This window comes from Panthera leo, chromosome C2 (genome assembly GCF_018350215.1).
Source record: "Panthera leo isolate Ple1 chromosome C2, P.leo_Ple1_pat1.1, whole genome shotgun sequence".
In the NCBI taxonomy this organism is placed as follows: domain Eukaryota; kingdom Metazoa; phylum Chordata; class Mammalia; order Carnivora; family Felidae; genus Panthera; species Panthera leo.
The window spans coordinates 49,683,629-49,702,560 of record NC_056687.1 but is presented as its reverse complement, the minus strand read 5'-3'; the positions used below and the strand labels follow the sequence as shown (position 1 = coordinate 49,702,560).

The 18,932-nt window shown below is 37.2% G+C and overlaps 1 protein-coding gene across 6 annotated transcripts in view; it reads right to left on the bottom strand.

The window, feature by feature from the left end:
* Window positions 1-18,932, bottom strand: part of ZPLD1 (zona pellucida like domain containing 1) — a 536,628-nt gene that overhangs the window by 82,276 nt on the left and 435,420 nt on the right. Inside the window, exon 1 of one of the 6 annotated variants that reach the window (XM_042955557.1) lies at window positions 8,156-8,326. The exons of the other annotated variants lie outside the window; for them this stretch is intronic. The gene's annotated coding sequence lies outside the window, so the exon portion shown is untranslated. Of the gene's footprint in view, window positions 1-8,155; window positions 8,327-18,932 lie in introns of those variants that run through there. 6 annotated transcript variants of the gene reach the window in all.

The window sequence follows — 18,932 nt, the reverse complement described above, 5'->3', positions numbered from 1 at the left end:
TAATGATCAAGTAAGTTTGGGGAGTGGGTGAAAGTAAAAAATAAATAAGAAAGGCTGAATACTGATGACTTTTTAAGCTGGGAGATGGGTTCATAGGAGTTCATTACACTATTCTATTTTATTTGTGTATGTTTTGAAGCATCTCATAATAAAACCTTTAAAAATGCTAATTGTTTCAGTTTTCTCACCAACCCACAACCACCTTTATCACTATGTGGATCATGATCAAAATCCACTCACGTGTTTGACATTTAACAATGCAGGTGGAAGATATCATATCATTGAAGGAAATAGCTTGATATTTTTTAATTTCTGGATCTTTGCTTAAGTAAAGATAAGAATTTAAAGAAGCTTGTTAATAATCATTAAATATTATTATATTGCCTCAGCAAGTTAGGGATACTAAATGAACAACTCTACATAGTTAGGGCTTTAGCGGTCTGCAGGTTGTATGTATTTCCTTACACTAACTTCAATGGACTGAGTAAAATTTAGATTTATCAAAGTCCCCTCACCACTGAGTCTCTATTTAGTCTACTATTTCCAACATTCTCAGATTTAAAATACTGGTATATATTTGTAGCATCGCACAGCGTCTCATTTAAAGTACCAAAACATAGATATTGAAGTCTTTCTAAAAATGTTTACTTGATGGTCACACATTGGTATCATTGCAAGCAAAAATAAAACTGCTTTAATGCAGGCATGTTTTCATATTATACAAGAAAGGATAAGTGTTCAATAAATGTCTATTGAATGAATGAATGATAGAAGAGAGATACTTAAATTAGTAAAAGAATTTTATAATGTGCTTCAAGCACATAAATAAAGAAAAACACTAAATACTTAAACAACAACAAAAAAAGAACATTTGTAAAGATTTTAAAAATTAAGGTCACTAGAAAGCATTTTTGGAGTTATTGTGGGCCAAGTAATGCCACAATATATTGAGGCTTTAAAAAATTATATATACTACTTTCTACATTTAAAAGGACAATTGGTTTAAGAGCTGCTAAGAGAAGCAATCAAATCTCTAGAGAAAAAAAATGGCTTTGTCTGTAACACATTTATTACAGGGATAACTTTAGTTTAAGTTTGGTTAAAATTGTTTTCAAAAGCTCTAAACTTCAAAACCTAAAATGAGACAAAAAGGTTTATGGAGCCTAAATTACCCAAATAATTACTTCTTATTATTTTTACCTTCACTTTTTGTCACCCCTTTACTACAGCTTGTGTGTCAAATTTTGAATAGCAACAATGTGAGAACTCAAATAATCCCAACTGCTCTTTTTTTTTAATCTTTATTTATTTTTGAGAGACAGAGACAGAGACAGAGTGCAAGTGGGGGAAGAACAGAAAGAGGGAGACACAGAATCCAAAGCAGGCTTCAGGCTCCAAGCTGTCAGCACAGAGCCCAATGTGGGGCTCGAACTCACTAACTGTGAGATCATGACCTGAGCTGAAGTTGGCTGCTTAACTGACTGAGCCACCCAGGTGCCCCCCAACTGCTCTTAAACAAGGGACTACGTCACATCTGTACTAACCATGTACACAACAGTTTTCCTTTCATAACAAAGAGTAGCAGGTCACTAGATGTCGGCATCAAAGGACAAACTTAATAGGTAAAAATTTAGGCAAAAACACCTGGCTCTGGTTCTGTCATGACTCATGGCACCTAGATCCCCAGTACCTCATTCAAAGAGCAATAGACATAGTTAATGCGTCAAAGCTCTCTTCCTAGGAACAAGACAAAAGAAGTGCCTACAGCCTTTTTAATTTATTATGTGAAGATAACCTGTCAATCAAATGGAACAAGTGCCCATAATATGCAAAACATTCAGAAAAAAATCATGTAAGCTTCCTCATGTCACAGAGACACTTAGCTTTGCCCCAGCAGAATCGCAAAATTGTGCAGGCCTGTCAAATGTTACTATGCGGGGACATAAAAACATCAATAATAACTGCATCTAGAAATTTGATTTCAGCAGTCTTCTGAGATCTATATATATAGATCATATATATATATATATATATATATATATATATATATATATATATATATGGATCACTGCATAGCTCATTACAGAGGAAGTGTAGCATAGCTGACAAGGCATGCAGACTGACCATATAACCCCAATTTTCTCTCACTAGCAACTTTTTGATGCTTTTTTCCTCCAGGGCTATAGTTTGTTTTCTTCTTAGAGTCAGCTTAACAATGAAATGTAATGGAAATTTTGCCCTAAAAAATGTTTAGTCATGGGTTCGGTTGGTTAGAAAACAGCTAATGATGTCAAGGTCACAGGCTCTTCCTGGTATGAGATCCATGTAGGAAGAAAAGTATCCCACACCTGAGATCAGCTCCTGCTTGGGATCAGTAATCTCCTGCTGGACTATCATAGGCAAAAGGGGGACTGGTTCAAAGAGTGGGGAAGGTACACATCCTACCAGCAGAGAGGACAACCAGTCTCATCATTCTTACTTTTTTTTTTTATGTTTATTTATTTTGTGAGAGAGAGATAATGCACACGAGCTGGGGAGGAGCAGAGAGAGGGAGAGAGAATCCCATGCAGGCTCCATGCTGTCAGCACAGAGCCCAACATGCGGCTCGATCTCAAGAAATGTGAGATCATGACCTGAGCCGAAATCCAGCATTACACCCTTAACCACCTGAACAGCATAGGCACCCCTTATGTTTATATTCGTAGGTATGAGCTGCTAAATTAGGTTGAGAGATAAGAACAGGGGTGTTGCAACATGTCTGCCCTTGAGCTCCACACACCCCAAGAAAGACATATAAAAAAGATAAAGAATAAATGATAGAGTACAGCATTTTTAGGACCAAGTGAATAGTGTGGCCAGTTAAGTGTGGACAGAGAGAAGTAATGGAAAGATTGCATTCTGTCATATAGTCAGGGGAAACTTCTGGAGGAGGTGACCTTGGTGCTAGCCTTTCAGAACATGGAGAAATAGCAGATGGGTTTTCAGTATCAGGGGGCCCCCTGATTCATCCTCATAGCGAAGCTAGGTCTGGGGAAAAAAAGAACAACACATCTCAGGCTTTTCAGTGTGCATAGCAGGAAGTCAACTCCTGTTTTTATTCCAGTATTATAAGCCTGTGGCTCATCCCCTGGTTAGCAATAGGGAATGCAGGAGGCTGTGTTCAGGAAAAAAAAAAAAATTCATATCTAAAAACCTGCTGAGAAAAGTGCACATCAAGGAAAACCATTTAAGACATCCACTCCTGAAGGCTTTTTAAGCTCTATCCTTGGATCAAGTTAGAGCTTTATAAAGCTACATGTCATGACTACCTTCACTGAGTTATGCTTTAATATTAAACTCTCTGAGTAGAACAGTGACTACCAAGGGGCTGAAGGGTGAAAAAACTGGGGAGTTGTTGGTCAAAGGGTACAGACCTTAAGTTATAAGATGAATAAGTTTTGGAGATCTAATGTACAGCATGGTGACTGTAGTTAATAATACTGTATTATATACTTGAAATGTGCTATAAGAGTAGATCTTAACTGTTTTTAACACACTAAAAAAAAAGGTAACTATGTGAGGTGATGGATGTGTTAATTAACTTGACTGAGGTGATTATTTCATAATATATGTGTGTGTGTATATGTGTATATATATGTATATATGTATATGTATATATGTATATGTATACATGTATACATGTATATATGTATATGTACATATATACATGTATACATGTATATATGCATATATATACATATATATGTATACATATGTATATATGTATATATGTATATATATGTATATATGTATATATATATGTATACATATATATACATACATATATATATCGAACCATCACATCATACACCTTTGTGTATACAATTTTTATCTGCCAATTTTACCTCAATAAAGCTGAAAGAATAAATAAAATTAAACTCTGGCTTGGCAAAAATATACCAAAAAAAAAAAAATCCCATATCCTTTGATAAAGTAATTCCAATTCAGGCAATTATTTGTATAAATAATCTTTTTTCAGTGTGTTGATATGTATATGTAATCATTCATATTGCAGGTTTTGTTTCTTTTTTGTAATTGTGAAAGACTGGGAAGGGACATGATGCATATTGGCAGGGAAAGTTTAGCTAAATTAAAGTGCTTCCACATGATAAATACTATGCATCCCTTAAAAAAAACCACACACACACACAGTATGGGGCTCCTGGATGGCTCAGTCAGTTAAGCAGCTGATTCTTGATTTCCGCTCAGGTCATAATCTCAAGATCGTCAGTTCAAGCTCCGTATCAGACTTCACACTCCGCACAGAGCCTGCTTTGGATCCTCTGTCTCCCTCTTTCTGCGCGTACCCTGCTCACACTCTACTTCTCTCTCTCTCTCTCTCTCTCAAAAATAAATAAACATTAAGTCTTAAAGAAAAAAAAAGGCACAGTATGAGTATGCCTACATACACTGACCTGGAACTAGCAAACCAAAACCTGATACCCAAATGAAGAGAGGCTGGCTACTCACACAAAGATCTAGCATTAAAATGTGCCAGGTTTGGGTGACAACTAAAGCAAAACACCTCAGGCCAGATGTACTGTTCTAAGAAGGCTACCAATGACTGAAGTGAGATGGATGAGGAAGGGGAGAAGATAAGGATTGAGATCTGAGCGTGAAGTAGATCACGTACAGCCTGAAGGTCATGGTAGAGAGTGACATTGTGCCTTGAATCTAATGGGAAGCAGTAGAATATTTTAAGCAAACGCCCAGGTTAGTATTTTAAACATTTTTATTTTTATTTTATGTATTTCTTTTTTTTTTAGGAACAGAGAGACAGTGCAAGCAGGGGAGAGGGGCAAAGGGACAGAGAGAGAATCTTAAGGAGAATCTTAAGCAGTCTCCATGTCTGCTTCAACACAGGGTTTGATCCCATGACCCTGGGATTGTGACCAGAGCTGAATCCAGGAGTCAGCTGCTCAACTCACTGAGCCAACCAACCAGGCAACCCTAGGTTTGTATTTTAAAATGGTCACTCTACCCTCAGTATGGAAGATGAATTGTGTTGGGGTAACAGCAGAGTGGAGTACAGGATAGGTGGCCATTGCAATAGACCGTGCAAGAGATTTTGAGTGGTAGCAGTGCAAATGCAGTAAGTGGTTTTGGGAAACATTCCAGAGATAAGATGCCCGTTTCTTCTTCCTTGTCCTAGCTCTTATTTTTCTTTATTTTTAATGTAGTGGTATTGTTGTAAACTTCAAACTTATTGTTCCACCTTGCATCTTTTTGGAAAGCAGGTGGGGCATAGATACAAAGTTCTAAATAAAAGAGTGTGTGTGTGTGTGTGTGTGTGTGTGCGTGTGCACACCCACATGTGAAGGTATGAGCTAAGCAGCAACCACTTGAATATGCATGTGGAAGGAGCAAAAACCAAGAATCCAACAGACCTGCTTTCATACTTGTACTTTTAAAGATACTATTTTCTTTATATTTAAGAGCATATGAACATAAATAGCTATGCTCTGATGGTATGAAGATGAAAAGTTAATATTAAAAGTACACAGGACAATGTATAGCACATTGGAGATAGGAAGCAATTGCTTGGGATTAAAATGGGGAAGACCTTGGATATCACAGTATGGGGAAGACATAAGGAATTTTGAACACGGGGCTGGGATGCAAAGCAGTGCTTTAGGAAGGTAGCATCCAGTTAGTTTTAGGAGGTAGTCTATAAAGGGGAAAGGCCAGGTAGGAGATTATTGCATTCTTCACAACATCTACTTTAGAAAAGGAAAGAAGAGATCTCATTATCACCATTGACAGACAAAGAAGAGAATGACTCACCTCAGGTCAAACAACAAATCAGGGGCAGAAATGAGACTGGGCTAGAATATCAGGCTTTCTAGTCTGAGGACACTAATTCTCTAGACCCCTGCTGCCTACATTATTCAAATACAGCACATGAATCTGGCTATTCCTGTGACCTTTTCTAAATATTAAAGCTCACTGAAACCCGCTAAATAAATAATATGCCAAAGGTCAGAGAATAGAGAAAATAAGGGTTTCTCCCAAGTTCTAAAATTTTTCCCTTCTTTGAGCTTTTCTCTAATTTCCAATTTTCTTCTAAAATTAAAGCTTTTATTTAAATGGCATTAAACTTTTCCTCTCTCTGCTCCTGCTGAATCTATATGTATATGTATCTATGGAGTTTGTGTCTGTGCATTCACACACACATTCATCTCAAGGGTGAAAGTAATCTGTCACCATTAACTTAACTGTGCAGAAAAATGCTTCTAAAGAGAAATTATCATTTAGTTTACTATATCTTTAGAACAAGTAAAGGTTTTTACAATTACCTCAGAGGAAGTATTGTACTCAGTAAATGTGAGAATTTAAAAGCCATGGTGATTAATGAAGGGAACAGCCTACCCTATGAAAATAAAGCACCACGTCACTTAAGATTCTTTAGTAAGAAATTGTTAAAAATTTCATTGAGATACAGTGCATATTCAGATCAGGGAAATGTGAGGGAGGTTGTATTCAGAACAGGTAATGGATAATGTCATCCTCCAGAGTCACTCAACTAGAAGGAGTAGTAACTCACATGAGCACACTGTATTTGTGCCTCTCCAGACTTAGAGATGTACCAGTTGGGACAGGATAAAAGGGACCTACATAGCAATGACCAAATATCCACGTTTTAAAAGATTAGAGACTTTGGGGCGCCAAATTGCTTAATTGACTTTGGCTTAGTCAATTAAGCGTCCGACTTCAGCTCAGGTCATGATCTTGTGGTCCATGAGTTTGAGCCCCATGTCGTGCTCTGTGCTGACAGCTTGGCGGAACCTGGAACTTGCTTCAGATTTTCTGTGTATCTCTCTCTTTGCCCCATCCCTCTCTCAAAAATAAATACACATTTAAAAAAGATATTTAAAAAATTAGAGACTTTAATCCTTCAAATACCTCATCAGAGTTCTCCCACTCACTGGCAAAAATACCTAGACTATTTTTGAGTATCACGGTAAAACTTACTGACACATTAATTGGAGAGTCTCTCTCCTGTCAACCTTCCTTCTCCAAGCAACACTCACTTGCAAAAACAGAGCCTGTATAAGTCTACCCAATGAAGGTCTGCCATTAAATATTACAGTATCTAAAGAGTGAAAGAAAAGAGATGATGAACAGGTCAAGAGGTCTTTCCCTCACAATTTGCCATTGATTCCCACTGACAAAAACTCTCTCCTCGACCATACTGTAAATTGGCCCTTCTGAACCTTCTTCTCGCCAAGGCCTTGACCCTGACCTTCCATGTCAATCCTTGCCAAACCCATTTTTAGCAAGAATTCTGCTAAGTCATCCCCATACCCTATCTGATCACACTTGATACCTAACAAGTTCTTCATCCTCTAATTTGATGTCTGATCATGTTGCCTTCAGCGAGAATCTTAAGTTGGTTTAGCAAGAATCCATCTACCAGAATGTTTCGTCTTAGAAATTCTCCATCTATCAATCCCCTCGCTCTGCTCCTTGGCTATAAAATCCTCACTTGTCCTTGTTATATTAGAAGTTGAATGCAGTTCCATACTGAAGCCTCTTTTCCCTATTTTGATAATACTGAATAAACTCTATTTTTACCACATTTACCTGGTGTCTAACTCTGTTTCTCTTTGACACCACGTAGGAGCTGTCTACATTACACAGCATCCTTACACTTCTTGCAACACCATTAATTCTTTTGATGATGATAAAACTAGGACTGGGCATGCACAGAGTTGATAGTCAAAAATTGTTTTCTATTAATTGAATTGAATGGTATGAAAAATACACTGTGAGAAGTAGTAGAAGTTGTTGGAAATAAAGTAATATATGTATCATTCCTATTTTCTTCCTCTTCTCCTTTTCTCATTAAGTATAATTCCTTTTTTTTAAATTTTTTAATGTTTATTCATTTTTGAGAGAGAGCATGAGCTGGGGAGAGGCAGAAAGAAAGGGAGACACAGGATGCAAAGTAGGCTCCAAGCTCTGAGCTGTCAGCACAGAGCCCAACACGGGGCTCAAACCCACAAACTGCAAGATCATGACCTGAGCTGAGTCAGATGTTTAACCAACTGAGCCACCCGGCTGCCCACATTAAGTATAATTTCTTATGTGGTGGTTACTGTTGCTAAACTCTTACCTGTATTATTTTACTTAATCCTTACTGCAAATCTATGGGATATGAACGAAGTAATCTGCATTTTAGAAATGAGGCCACAAAGGGTCAACTTGTAGGTAGGGGAGGCAGGACTGTAGTCACTTGAGTCTAGAGCATTTTCCTTTACCATTCTGTTTAGAGAGGTTGCCAGATGGAGGACTGATGAGCATATGCCCAACCACTCAAATCCTGGAATGAGAACAGCATGTGCATGGATCACCAAGAAGTTCAATGGTTGTGGAAACAAGATATGGGCTAACAGGGTGCAGTGGTTCAATGCTCAGGCTTTAGAGAAGTAACCAGCACTACTGCATCTGAATGCTACTTTTGTTCAACTAGTGATCTTGGGGAGATTATTTCTCATCCCCAGCCTCAGTTTCCTCATCTGGACAGTGTTGTATTAGCTACTATTCATATTATTATCTTATTTCCTGGATCCCAAAAGGTCAAGTTTTTCTAGTTTGATGTCTCTAAAAATCAAGATGTGTCATATAGTCAATATGAAATAATCTTTTCATCTAAAAGGCAGAGGAGTAAGATGCAACCCAGTTGTTTTATTTCCTGAATAGAAGAAACTATGCACCTAAAAGATGTTTGTTCATGGACTTGTTTGAGTTCTTTGCATTGGTAGCATCACATGCAATTTAATTTTCACTAAAATATGGATCTCTAATTGTCACTTAAATGTCTTCAAAAAAGGGCTATAAGGCAGCTTGAATATGCAGAAGACTGTCGCATCCAGGTAATGCAATTAGAGACAGAAGACATTGCCAGTGTTTCAGAATAAATCATAAGACTTTTAAAGGTAGCGAAGCATAGCAGGCTGATTCATACATCGTGAAGGACTATCACTGGAGCGCCAACATCTGCCTGACAAATGCTTCTACTAGGTTTTTAAGAGAAGCTATTAAACTTCCAACAACATGTAATTCAATTAAGAAAAAAAAATGGAACCATGAATTAACAAGAAGCAAATGCAAACAAAACACCTTGAAACGGCAATGTCTATCTCTAAAGAAACTGAACATGAGTTATGAAAAGCGACATGCCAAGATGAAACTACACAACTTCCAATAGCCTAAAGAAAATCAGAAGAATCATTTGATTCTGACTGTAAGGAAAACTTGAGCTCCAAGTTCACTTGTCATATTAAAAAAGATAAAAATATATAATTGCGTTGAGATAATCTACTGTTAACTGATAAAACAAATGGTTATATTTTGTACCCACCTCCAAGTTTCATGAAATTAGTTTTATGTCTTATAGTAGATAGCATCTTTGAGACACAGTAATGTAATGAATGTTATCATTATGAGTGTGTAGAGGTATATTAGTTTCCTTATGGCTATTGTAACAAATTACCATAAAATGAGTGGTTTAAAACAACACAAATATATTATCTTGCAGTCAAGAGACCAGATGTCCAAAATGGGTCTTACGGGGCTAAAAATCAAGGTGCTGGTAGGTCTGCCTTCCTTCATGGAGCCTCTGAAGAGAATCCATTCCTTTCTCTCCTGGCCCCTAGAGGTCGCTGTCATTCCTTGGCCTATGACAACTTGCCATCTTCAAAGACAGTAATCACATAACTCAGACCTCTGCCTCCACTGTTTGTCTTCTCCTTGGACTGTCCTGCCTCCCTCTGTCCCTTGTAAGGACCCACTAGGATATTACGGGATAATCTCTCCATCTCAAGATCTTTAACAATCACACTACAAAATACTTTTTTGCTATATGAAGCAAAATAGTCACAGGCTCTGAGGATAGGCCATGAGTGTGTTTCAGGATTCATGATTTTGCCCATCGCAAGAGGTAAACTAGAAGTAAATTGCGGAGGATTTTGTTTACATGTCAGGCATTTGGACTTTTGGCCATAAGCAGTAGAGTGTCAATAAAAGTTGTCATCTTCTTCCTGAATCCGTCCTTTCTCTACCCTATTGATGTCTCTACTATCATCAATTCTCTGTTATCGTCATTTTAAATTCATATTCAGTGTTTAATTTCACGACCCGGGGATTTTTCCTGCTGCTGTGCTCTGTGTCTGTAAGTCTTTACCTCTCCTCTCCCTTTTAATTATTCTTATTGAGAGTAGTATTTTGAAAGGGAGACTCTATACTCGTAAAAAGCCTTCCTAAAATCAAAATTTATTAGATGTAGATATATCACTACCCCCTATTCCCTTTCAAATTGTTCTTCATAAAATTTAGAAATCTAAATATGTGGCACAGAGTCGATTTGTTTAGAGAAGGCAGCTCCATGTTTAAAATGAAAGGGTGAAACCACAATACTGGGTCTAGGCCTGGAGACACGGATGGCCACATCCTGAGGACTGTGGGCATCATTCTGGTTAAGTCCAATTTTAAAATCGCTTTAGAAAGCTCTATGGAGACTGAGGCTAACTCTTAACACCATCAACACCATCAGTAATCAATGAACATTTTTTTTCATTTTCTTCAAAAATAAGAAGTAAATGAAAGGAAATGAAAAACAAAAATTTATGTCAATGAAACTTTTAAAGTTTCCAATTTAAACATTAAAGCCAGGAAATGCAAGTTAAGTATCTCAAGGGAACATTAGCTTGTTCATATTTCATGTGCTTCATTTTAAGGTATAACACTTAACAGTATAATTAGCAATCAAAAATATTTTATCTGTTCACTGTCGGTGTTTGATGTTATTATGAGATCCTTGTTTTTTGCATTTCCTGACTCCTGTGTTTAAATGAATAACCTTAATGTTGCATTATTGTCGTGTCTTGCATTAGTTATTGATGGCTTGTAAATGAAATAGATGCCCTGGCAGGTCTTTCTCCCTCCAACTTCCGTAGATAATTTCTGCAGACACACATTTTATGAACCAATATTACAGAAGCTCTATAAAAACCATAATGGAAAACAACACAATTCTTGCTGAAATGTATGGGGGTTCTAAAAGGTTTTTTACTTTGTAACAATTATGTTGAATCTCTTTGAAAGGTTGTTACTTGTTTTGCTTCTTTATGCCATCACATCAATTTTACCTTGTGCTGAAAACATATTTCAAAAATTAAAGCTCCACAGCAATTTCCAACCTATCGAGGGCTTAAATGCAGCCTTGTAAGAGCTGCGTTATGCTCTTTTCTCTAAAATCACCAAAACCCCTGGTAAAGGACAGTGAGTTAGTACTTAACGATATGCTAATTATGAAAATGATTTCTTTGATATTCATGATTTTTCATTGAAACATTTCATTTGCAAACAGCAAAGTGATAGCAGTTAAAATGCCAAAGATATTTCTAATTAAAAATTTTACCAATTCAAGACTCTAGATTTCAAACATGAGTCAGTTTATCAAATGTAAAAAAAAAAATCCCACAAAACAGATGCAATGTGTATGAATCCATCTCCTCACAAGTCAGCTAAGAAAGATTTATGCCACATCTACTTGTCCTCAGGCAGCTCCTCACCTTCCAGCCCCAATGGAGAAGAGTATGCAAGGTTCAAAATTCCACCTGCCATCATTTTCCTGTCTAAATCCAAACACTGTTATACTAAAATACTCTTATTCCTCATAGTGCACTGATAAAAATTTGGACATTAGTGGTTGTTGAATCCAAAATTATAAAGATGATGAAAATATCTGTTCAATGTAAGAGCGACTACGAGAAAATGACTTTTTGGCCAGATCCTGTGATTTTACTGGCACAATGAGTCCATGGAAGAGCACAGCTGCTTGATACAGTTCTGGGCTGGCAGTTGACTTTGACAATGTCTCTTAATCTATCAATTCAGGAATCTAAGAAAGAAATGCTAACTTTTTCATCTTAAGTGTTTACATTTCTTAGTTCAATTTTGATCTTAGAAACCTTTAGTTATGACATATAATTATGATACATAATACAAATGTATACAAATATACTTCCACTAAAATTCCTATTATTTCAGCCTCTGATAAGAAATTATAGATATACTAACTATATGTGTTTAAAGGGAGAGGAAAAGGGGTAGTATGCCTAGTTCCAGATCTCAAGCAAATGCTTGCAAATATTTTCCTAAAATCATTGCTCAATAATTTATTATTTTGATGTATATAACACCCCAAATATATTTTCTTGCTCTATGGTCTACTGTATCTTAATGGAGAAATCAACAGGTTTGCATGAGGGTACTCATTAAAATGTACAACTGCTTTTGAAGTGTAAGTTAGTTGTGGGAAGACAGGGGAGAGTCTTTCAAGAAAGATTTCCGAGATTTCCTCTTTTTGCCCAATTTTTCTCCCAGCACAAAACCAGTAGCCCTAATTAACATGAAGCACCTGAGAGAAGATGGGTTATCCTAGAGCAGAGAACAGCAAAATTTTTCTATAAAAGCTCAGATATAAATATTTCAGTCTTTGCAGGCCACTTATAGTCTCTGTCACATATTCTTTGTATTTTTGTTTGTGGTTTTTCTTTCCAAGAACACTTTTTTTAAGTTTATTTATTTTGAGAGAGAGAGAGAGAGCATGTAAAAGTATGCATGCCTGAGTGGGGGCAGAGCAGAGAGAGAAGGAGAGAGAGAATCCCAAGCAGGCTTTGTGCTGTCAGTGCAGAGTCTGACATACCTCAATCTCTCATGAACCATGACATCATGACGTGACGTGAAACCACGAGTCTGATCCTTAACCAACTGAGCCACCCAGGCATCCCTCAATAACACTTTAAAATGTAGAAACCTGGGCTCTGTGCTCTGCTCAGCGCTGAGCCTGCTTGGGATTCCCTCTTCCTCTCTCTCTGCCCCTCCTCCACTCATTCACATGTGCTGTCTCTCTCTCTCTCTAAGTAAATAAACATATAAATACATACATACATACATACATACAGTATGAACCATTCTTAGTTATGGGACATAATTTAGCCAGGAAACTAGAGTTTGCCATCTCCTATTACACAGGAAAGGAAAACCCTACAAAATTTACATCCCCACAAGATTAGGTATGATTGCCTAATACTGTAACTGGGTCACAACAGCACCAGGGTTCCAGAGATCTCAAACAGACCAGGGTGGGGAACTTGATGCTAGTAAATCCAGAGGCAGAGAGATGAGTCACAGTGAAACAAGAAAGGAATTTATTTTAGTTAGGCCAGCACTGGGAAGACAGTGGGCTAGTGTCCCAAAAACTGTCTCCAAAGTGCTAAAAATACTAGGTTTGTGTAAGTAAAGTGTGACAAAGGTAGGCAGGTCCATGCAACTGGGCAGTAAAGGTCAGGTTGATCACTGTCATGGGGTAAGTCACATGGGGTCTTGCTGATAATGGGTCAGTCATTACTGCTGGGGGGCGGTGATTAGTCTCAGTCCCCATCATGGGATGCTTTGCCCACTGGGTCTTTTGCCTGAGTTAAGAGATAAGATGGAAGGAAAGACGAACTTAACAGTTAGAAAGTAGAGTGAGGTCACGATGGAGGCAATTAAGGTGTCAACCGGGTCCTCTTGCAAGACAGCGATCCTTTACTGCCTAACAAAGCACTCCAAAATTCAAAAGCACAATGGCAATTATTTATTTTGTTCACACATCTGCAGTGTGTACTGGGCTCTGTGGGGATGGCCACCACTGCACCACATGGCTGCAGGGCTCAGCTGATACTGGAGTAGCAGCTTCCACAATGACCCACTCAGTCCTGGTCAGAGGTTCAGGCTACCAGTTCCTTTCCAGTGGGTTCCTCCATGGAGTTGCTTAGGTTTCCTCTAGAATGATGACTGCGCTCTAAGAGGGTATGTTCCAAAAGACAACTAAGCAGAAGATGCATCATTTCTTTCAACTAGCTTCACTACATCTTCTCTGTTGTAGTCACAAGTCCACCCAGTCAAGGGAGCAAACACACACACCCACCTCTTGATAGGAGGAGCGTCAAAGAAAGGAATGCTAGATGGGAGAAACTGTTGTGGCTATTTGGGAAATATGCAATCACACGGTATCCAAGCAGATTTTAAAAGGATTTTAAAAGCAGATTAGTTTTCCTCTCCTTGGTTCTGGTGTAGGGAAATTTGGGGCAGAGTTAAGTTAATACAATATGCCTTTATGGTATAGTCTTAGAGAAGCCTTTGAAGTACTCCACAAAATTTTCTACACGTCTAATATGTTCAGTTGCAGGACGTACATTTGGATACTAGACTCCATAACTTTCTTTCACCAAAAAAAAAAAAATGGCAGAAGTCAGCTCTTCCACTTGTGTAAAATGAGGTAAGGAGGTCAAGATATATCAGCAAAACAAAAGAGAAGCATATGTTAGGTGGATACTTTCCCCTTCTGGATAGTTTCTAGAGGAGGCTAAAAATTTACTTAGTCTGTAACTTAAAAAGGACATGGGATCTCTTTGGGACATTTTACTTGGGAGTCTAAGATATTAGTAGGCTTTTTTATTTGAGGTGTTTTTCACTTTCAGTAGCTTAAACTTACCTGTAAATTGCTTCACTTTGCAACATTCCAATATTTCCTTATATGTTGGGATATTGATCTGGGCACATGGCTATGAGTGACCAGTTAAGCAGTGTGCGGCAAGGAAAAGACAGGTTGTGGTATGCACCACCACCCATCTCAACAATCAATTTAGAACACTACAACTTTATCAATTGTTTAGAGATCTATATCTATTGAGCAGCAAACCATGCACTTCATGTTTGTTGAGCTTTGATTTGATTTTCTCCTTTTCAAGGGGGAAGCTGATAGGCTTAATGGACACATCTGTGTCATATTGAATTGTTAGGGTAATGCAAACAGCTTAAAAACATGTTTGCTCTAAATATCTGAACAAGCCAGTCTTAACTGAATTAAAAATTTTAATTTTTTTATTGAAGTATAATATACAATGTTATATTAGTTTCAAGTGTATAATATAGTGATTCAATATTTCCATACATTACTCAGTGCTCATCACAGTAAGTGTCCATTCATCTATTGATGAACAACTTAGGTTGCTTCCATATTTTGGCTATTGTAAATAATGCTGCAATAAACATAGGGTGCATGTATCTTTCTGAATTAATGTTTTTGTATTCTTTGTGGATAGCCAGAAGTAGGATCACTGGATCATATGGTATTTATATTTTTTCTTTTTTAAAGTAACTCCATTCTGTTTTCCACAGTGGTTGCATCATCTGCACTCCCACCAACAGTGCACAAGAGTTCTTTTTTCTCCACATCCACATGAACACTTGTTATTTCTTCTCTTTTTGATTCTATCCTGACAGGTGTAAGGTGATATTGATCGTGGTTTTGATTTGCATTTCCTTGATGATTAATGATGTTGAGCACTGTTTCATGTGTCTCTTGGCCATCTGTATGTATCCTTTGGAAAAATGTCGATTCAAGTCCTCTGCCAATTGTTGATTGGATTGTTCGTGCGTGTGTATTGAGCTGTATTTCTTCTTTATATATTTTGGAGATTAATCCCTTGTTGGATATATCATTTGCAAATACATTCTTCTATTCTGTAGGTTGTGTTTTTGTTTTGTTGATGGTTTCCTTTGCTGTGCAAACGTTTTTGTTTTGTTTTTGTTTTTGTTTTGGTGTAGTGCCAATAGCTTATTCTTGTTTTTGTTTCCCTTGCCTGAGGAGTAATATCTAAAAGAATGTTTCTACAATGGATGTCAAATAAATTACTGCCTGTGTCTTCTTCTAGTAATTTTATGGTTACATGTCTCACATTTAGGTCTTTAATCCATTTTGAGCTTAAGTTTGTGTGTGGTTATAAGAAAGTGGTCTGGGTTCATTCTTTTTCATGTGGGTATCCAGTCTTCCCAGCACCATTTTTTGAAAGGACTGTCTTTTCCTCATTGTATATTCTTGCTTCCTTTCAAATTAAAACTTTTAAGATGACTTTATAGATTTTAAAACACATATTCCCTGTAGCTCAGACGATTGAAAATGTGATACTATTAACAAATTTTCTAAATAGGAGAGACTCAAGAGTAGAAATCAGATTGGGAACAGAAGCTGGGAACTTGCTTTGAAGCTACTTAGAAAAGAAATCAGACGCATTTTATATTGTGTGTTTATTGCTAAATCTTAAAATTATCTTTTTGAGAAAGGCACATGGTTTTAAAACAGATTGTATGTTTATTTGGGAGGCATGGGGAAGTCTTTGGAGAGTATTGGGACCTAAGTGCCCCTACCACCAAGTCATGCTTTGGCATTTTAGGGAGAAAAAATAATTTTCCTACTACCCTCCTAAATTTTCACTGGGTCCCTTATAACAAAAGACAGATTAACAAGAGAGAAACAAACAGAAGTTTATTATCATGTATACCTTATGTAAACATAGGAGATCTCCAGGGGAAAAATGAGTAACTCTTTGATGTGGCTTAGAATTCAGGCTTAAACACCATCTTAATAGGGAAAGTGGAGGGGGAATGTAGGCCTCTGAGGGAATAGTAAATGATTTTTAGGAAAGATAAATGAGCCCCTAGAAGAATAGGTGTGGTCGTCTGTGACCAAGTTTGTCTGGGTGTGATGTCACTTCTATTCTCCTGTCCTGTGATGAGTCAATCCTCCCTGAATGATATAACTCCCTGGGAGGGATTCATGACAATTCAGTTCCCATGAAAAGATCTGTCTTTGGACAGATAAGTGGAGCTCAGGGGCAGCCTCTCCCTGCATGTGCTGCTTTTCAAGAGCCTGCAGCTAAAAACAGTCAATATACCAAAGAGTATTTGGAGGTGGTGTGTCCTGAACTTCTAGAACCATATTTTGGGTAGGCATATTCTGCCATTTTTCATCATTAACTCTGAAAATTGATAAATTTGCCAATATAACAAGAAGGGTGTGACAAATTAAATAACCCTTTGGCCTTTTACAAACATCCCTTTAGAGGCCTTCTTGAAGTCTAAAATACATTTACATTTTTTCAATATCCAATATGTTGTCAACCCTACCATCATCACATAATGGAAATAATTCTCAATAATTCTTCTTTCAATCAGCATTGGAAAATCAAGACACTCAAGATCTCATCCAAGAATATGGTCATTAACTTTTTGTTGCATTATCTAAAGGCCTGGCAAGAGAAATGATATTAAAAGTGACCATCTGAGAATATGTAGTCCATCTAATTCACAGATCATATATTAAACTCAATCCTATCTTTGGATCAAGATATAGAGCCAGAAAGCTATATAAATGAACCACATTACCCTACACCCATGCAGAATCATTTTCTCTGAGTTATGCCTCAATATTCAGCCCTAAAATTATATATAGGGTCCAAATGAGAGAAAAACATATTGCATGCTACCATCGTAATATAAAACCAAGGTAAAATTATTGCCTTTTAGATTACTCAGGCCCTCTCACATTGAAATTTTTAGAATAGGAAATACAATATTTCCTTTTCAATATGACTTAAGGTTGCCTGCGAATGGCAAGGACATGGTTTAACCTAGAACTATGTTCATTTAAGGTAGCATGGAGAAGTCTGAAGGAAGGTAAAAGGACCTAACACCACCCCCCCCCCCGAATCAAAAATAATGTTTCTTTTAGCATTTAGTACCTGGGAGGACCTCTGAGTCAAGATGACAAGCCAACCATATGTGTTGATTATTTTTGTCTCTGAAAAATTTACTAAATTAATTATAAGGGAATAAAACATAATAACTAAAACTGAGTAGTGGCAATCCCAGGGCATACCAGATCCATTGTTATTTCTTAGGGACCATTCTTCATTTACTTAATTACCTTCTTGAGCCATATGGGCATTTGACTGTATAGACTGTCCACAACAAAAAAAGGAATCACAAAGGGAAGGTAGTACAACAAAATGATGGTGCAGGGAAAAGAAGCAACTGCTCAGAAAAGTAAGGTTGGAAAAAGATACGGCTGAAGTGGAGGTTGGAATTTCTAAACACCAAGACAAAGATAAGACATGGGGGTTAAAAAAAATGAGTGTTAATTAAAAGGCAGGATCCCACCTCTTTCTATCATCATCTGGCACCAAAATATCTATTCCTTGGACCAAAAAATTAAAAGTCTCTTCTCTAAAGGATTTCCCAAGACCAGAAGATAATATCTCAAATTCTGACATTTTTTTACAGTTGTAACAGTCACATACCTGCCCAGCTGCACTAAAGTAAACTTATCAAAAGCCCCATGGGGCACCTTGGTGGCTCAGTCAGTTAAGAGTCCAACCTCAACTCAGGTCATGATCTCACAGTTGGTGAGTTTGATCCCCCCTCCCCCCACCCACCCACCTCCCACCGTCAGGTTCCCATGGATTCTGTGTCTCCCTCTCTCTCTGCCCTTCCCCCGCTTGCGCTGTATCCCTTTCTGTCTCTCAAAAAATAAATAAATGTCAAGAAAAAGAAAAAAAATTTAAAGCCTCAACTGAAATTTATATTGTTTTATTTTTAAATATGAATTGGCAGCAAAGTATGAAATTTTGATACCAGCTGCAACATGAAACTAATGTTAGAGAAATGTTATTCTGGAGGAATAGGGCATAATTTAAGGAGTAGAAGAGAGCATTAAAATAATGGAAATAATGTCCTCAGAAATAAATTAGTGTATATAAAAATAAAGATGATAGATGATAGATACTGTGGCAGGAGGAGAGGGCAATCCAATGTCTCCTGAAATTAAAAACAGATAGCATCTTTTTAAAAGTTAATAAAAATCATTGAGAGATAAAAATATTAAAATATTACCCCCAAAATAAAAAACAAATACAGAAAATGAAAGAAGATATAAAAGATATAAAGAGTGCATCAGTATAACATCCAAGAGGTCCAATATCTAACCAACTAGAGTTCAGATG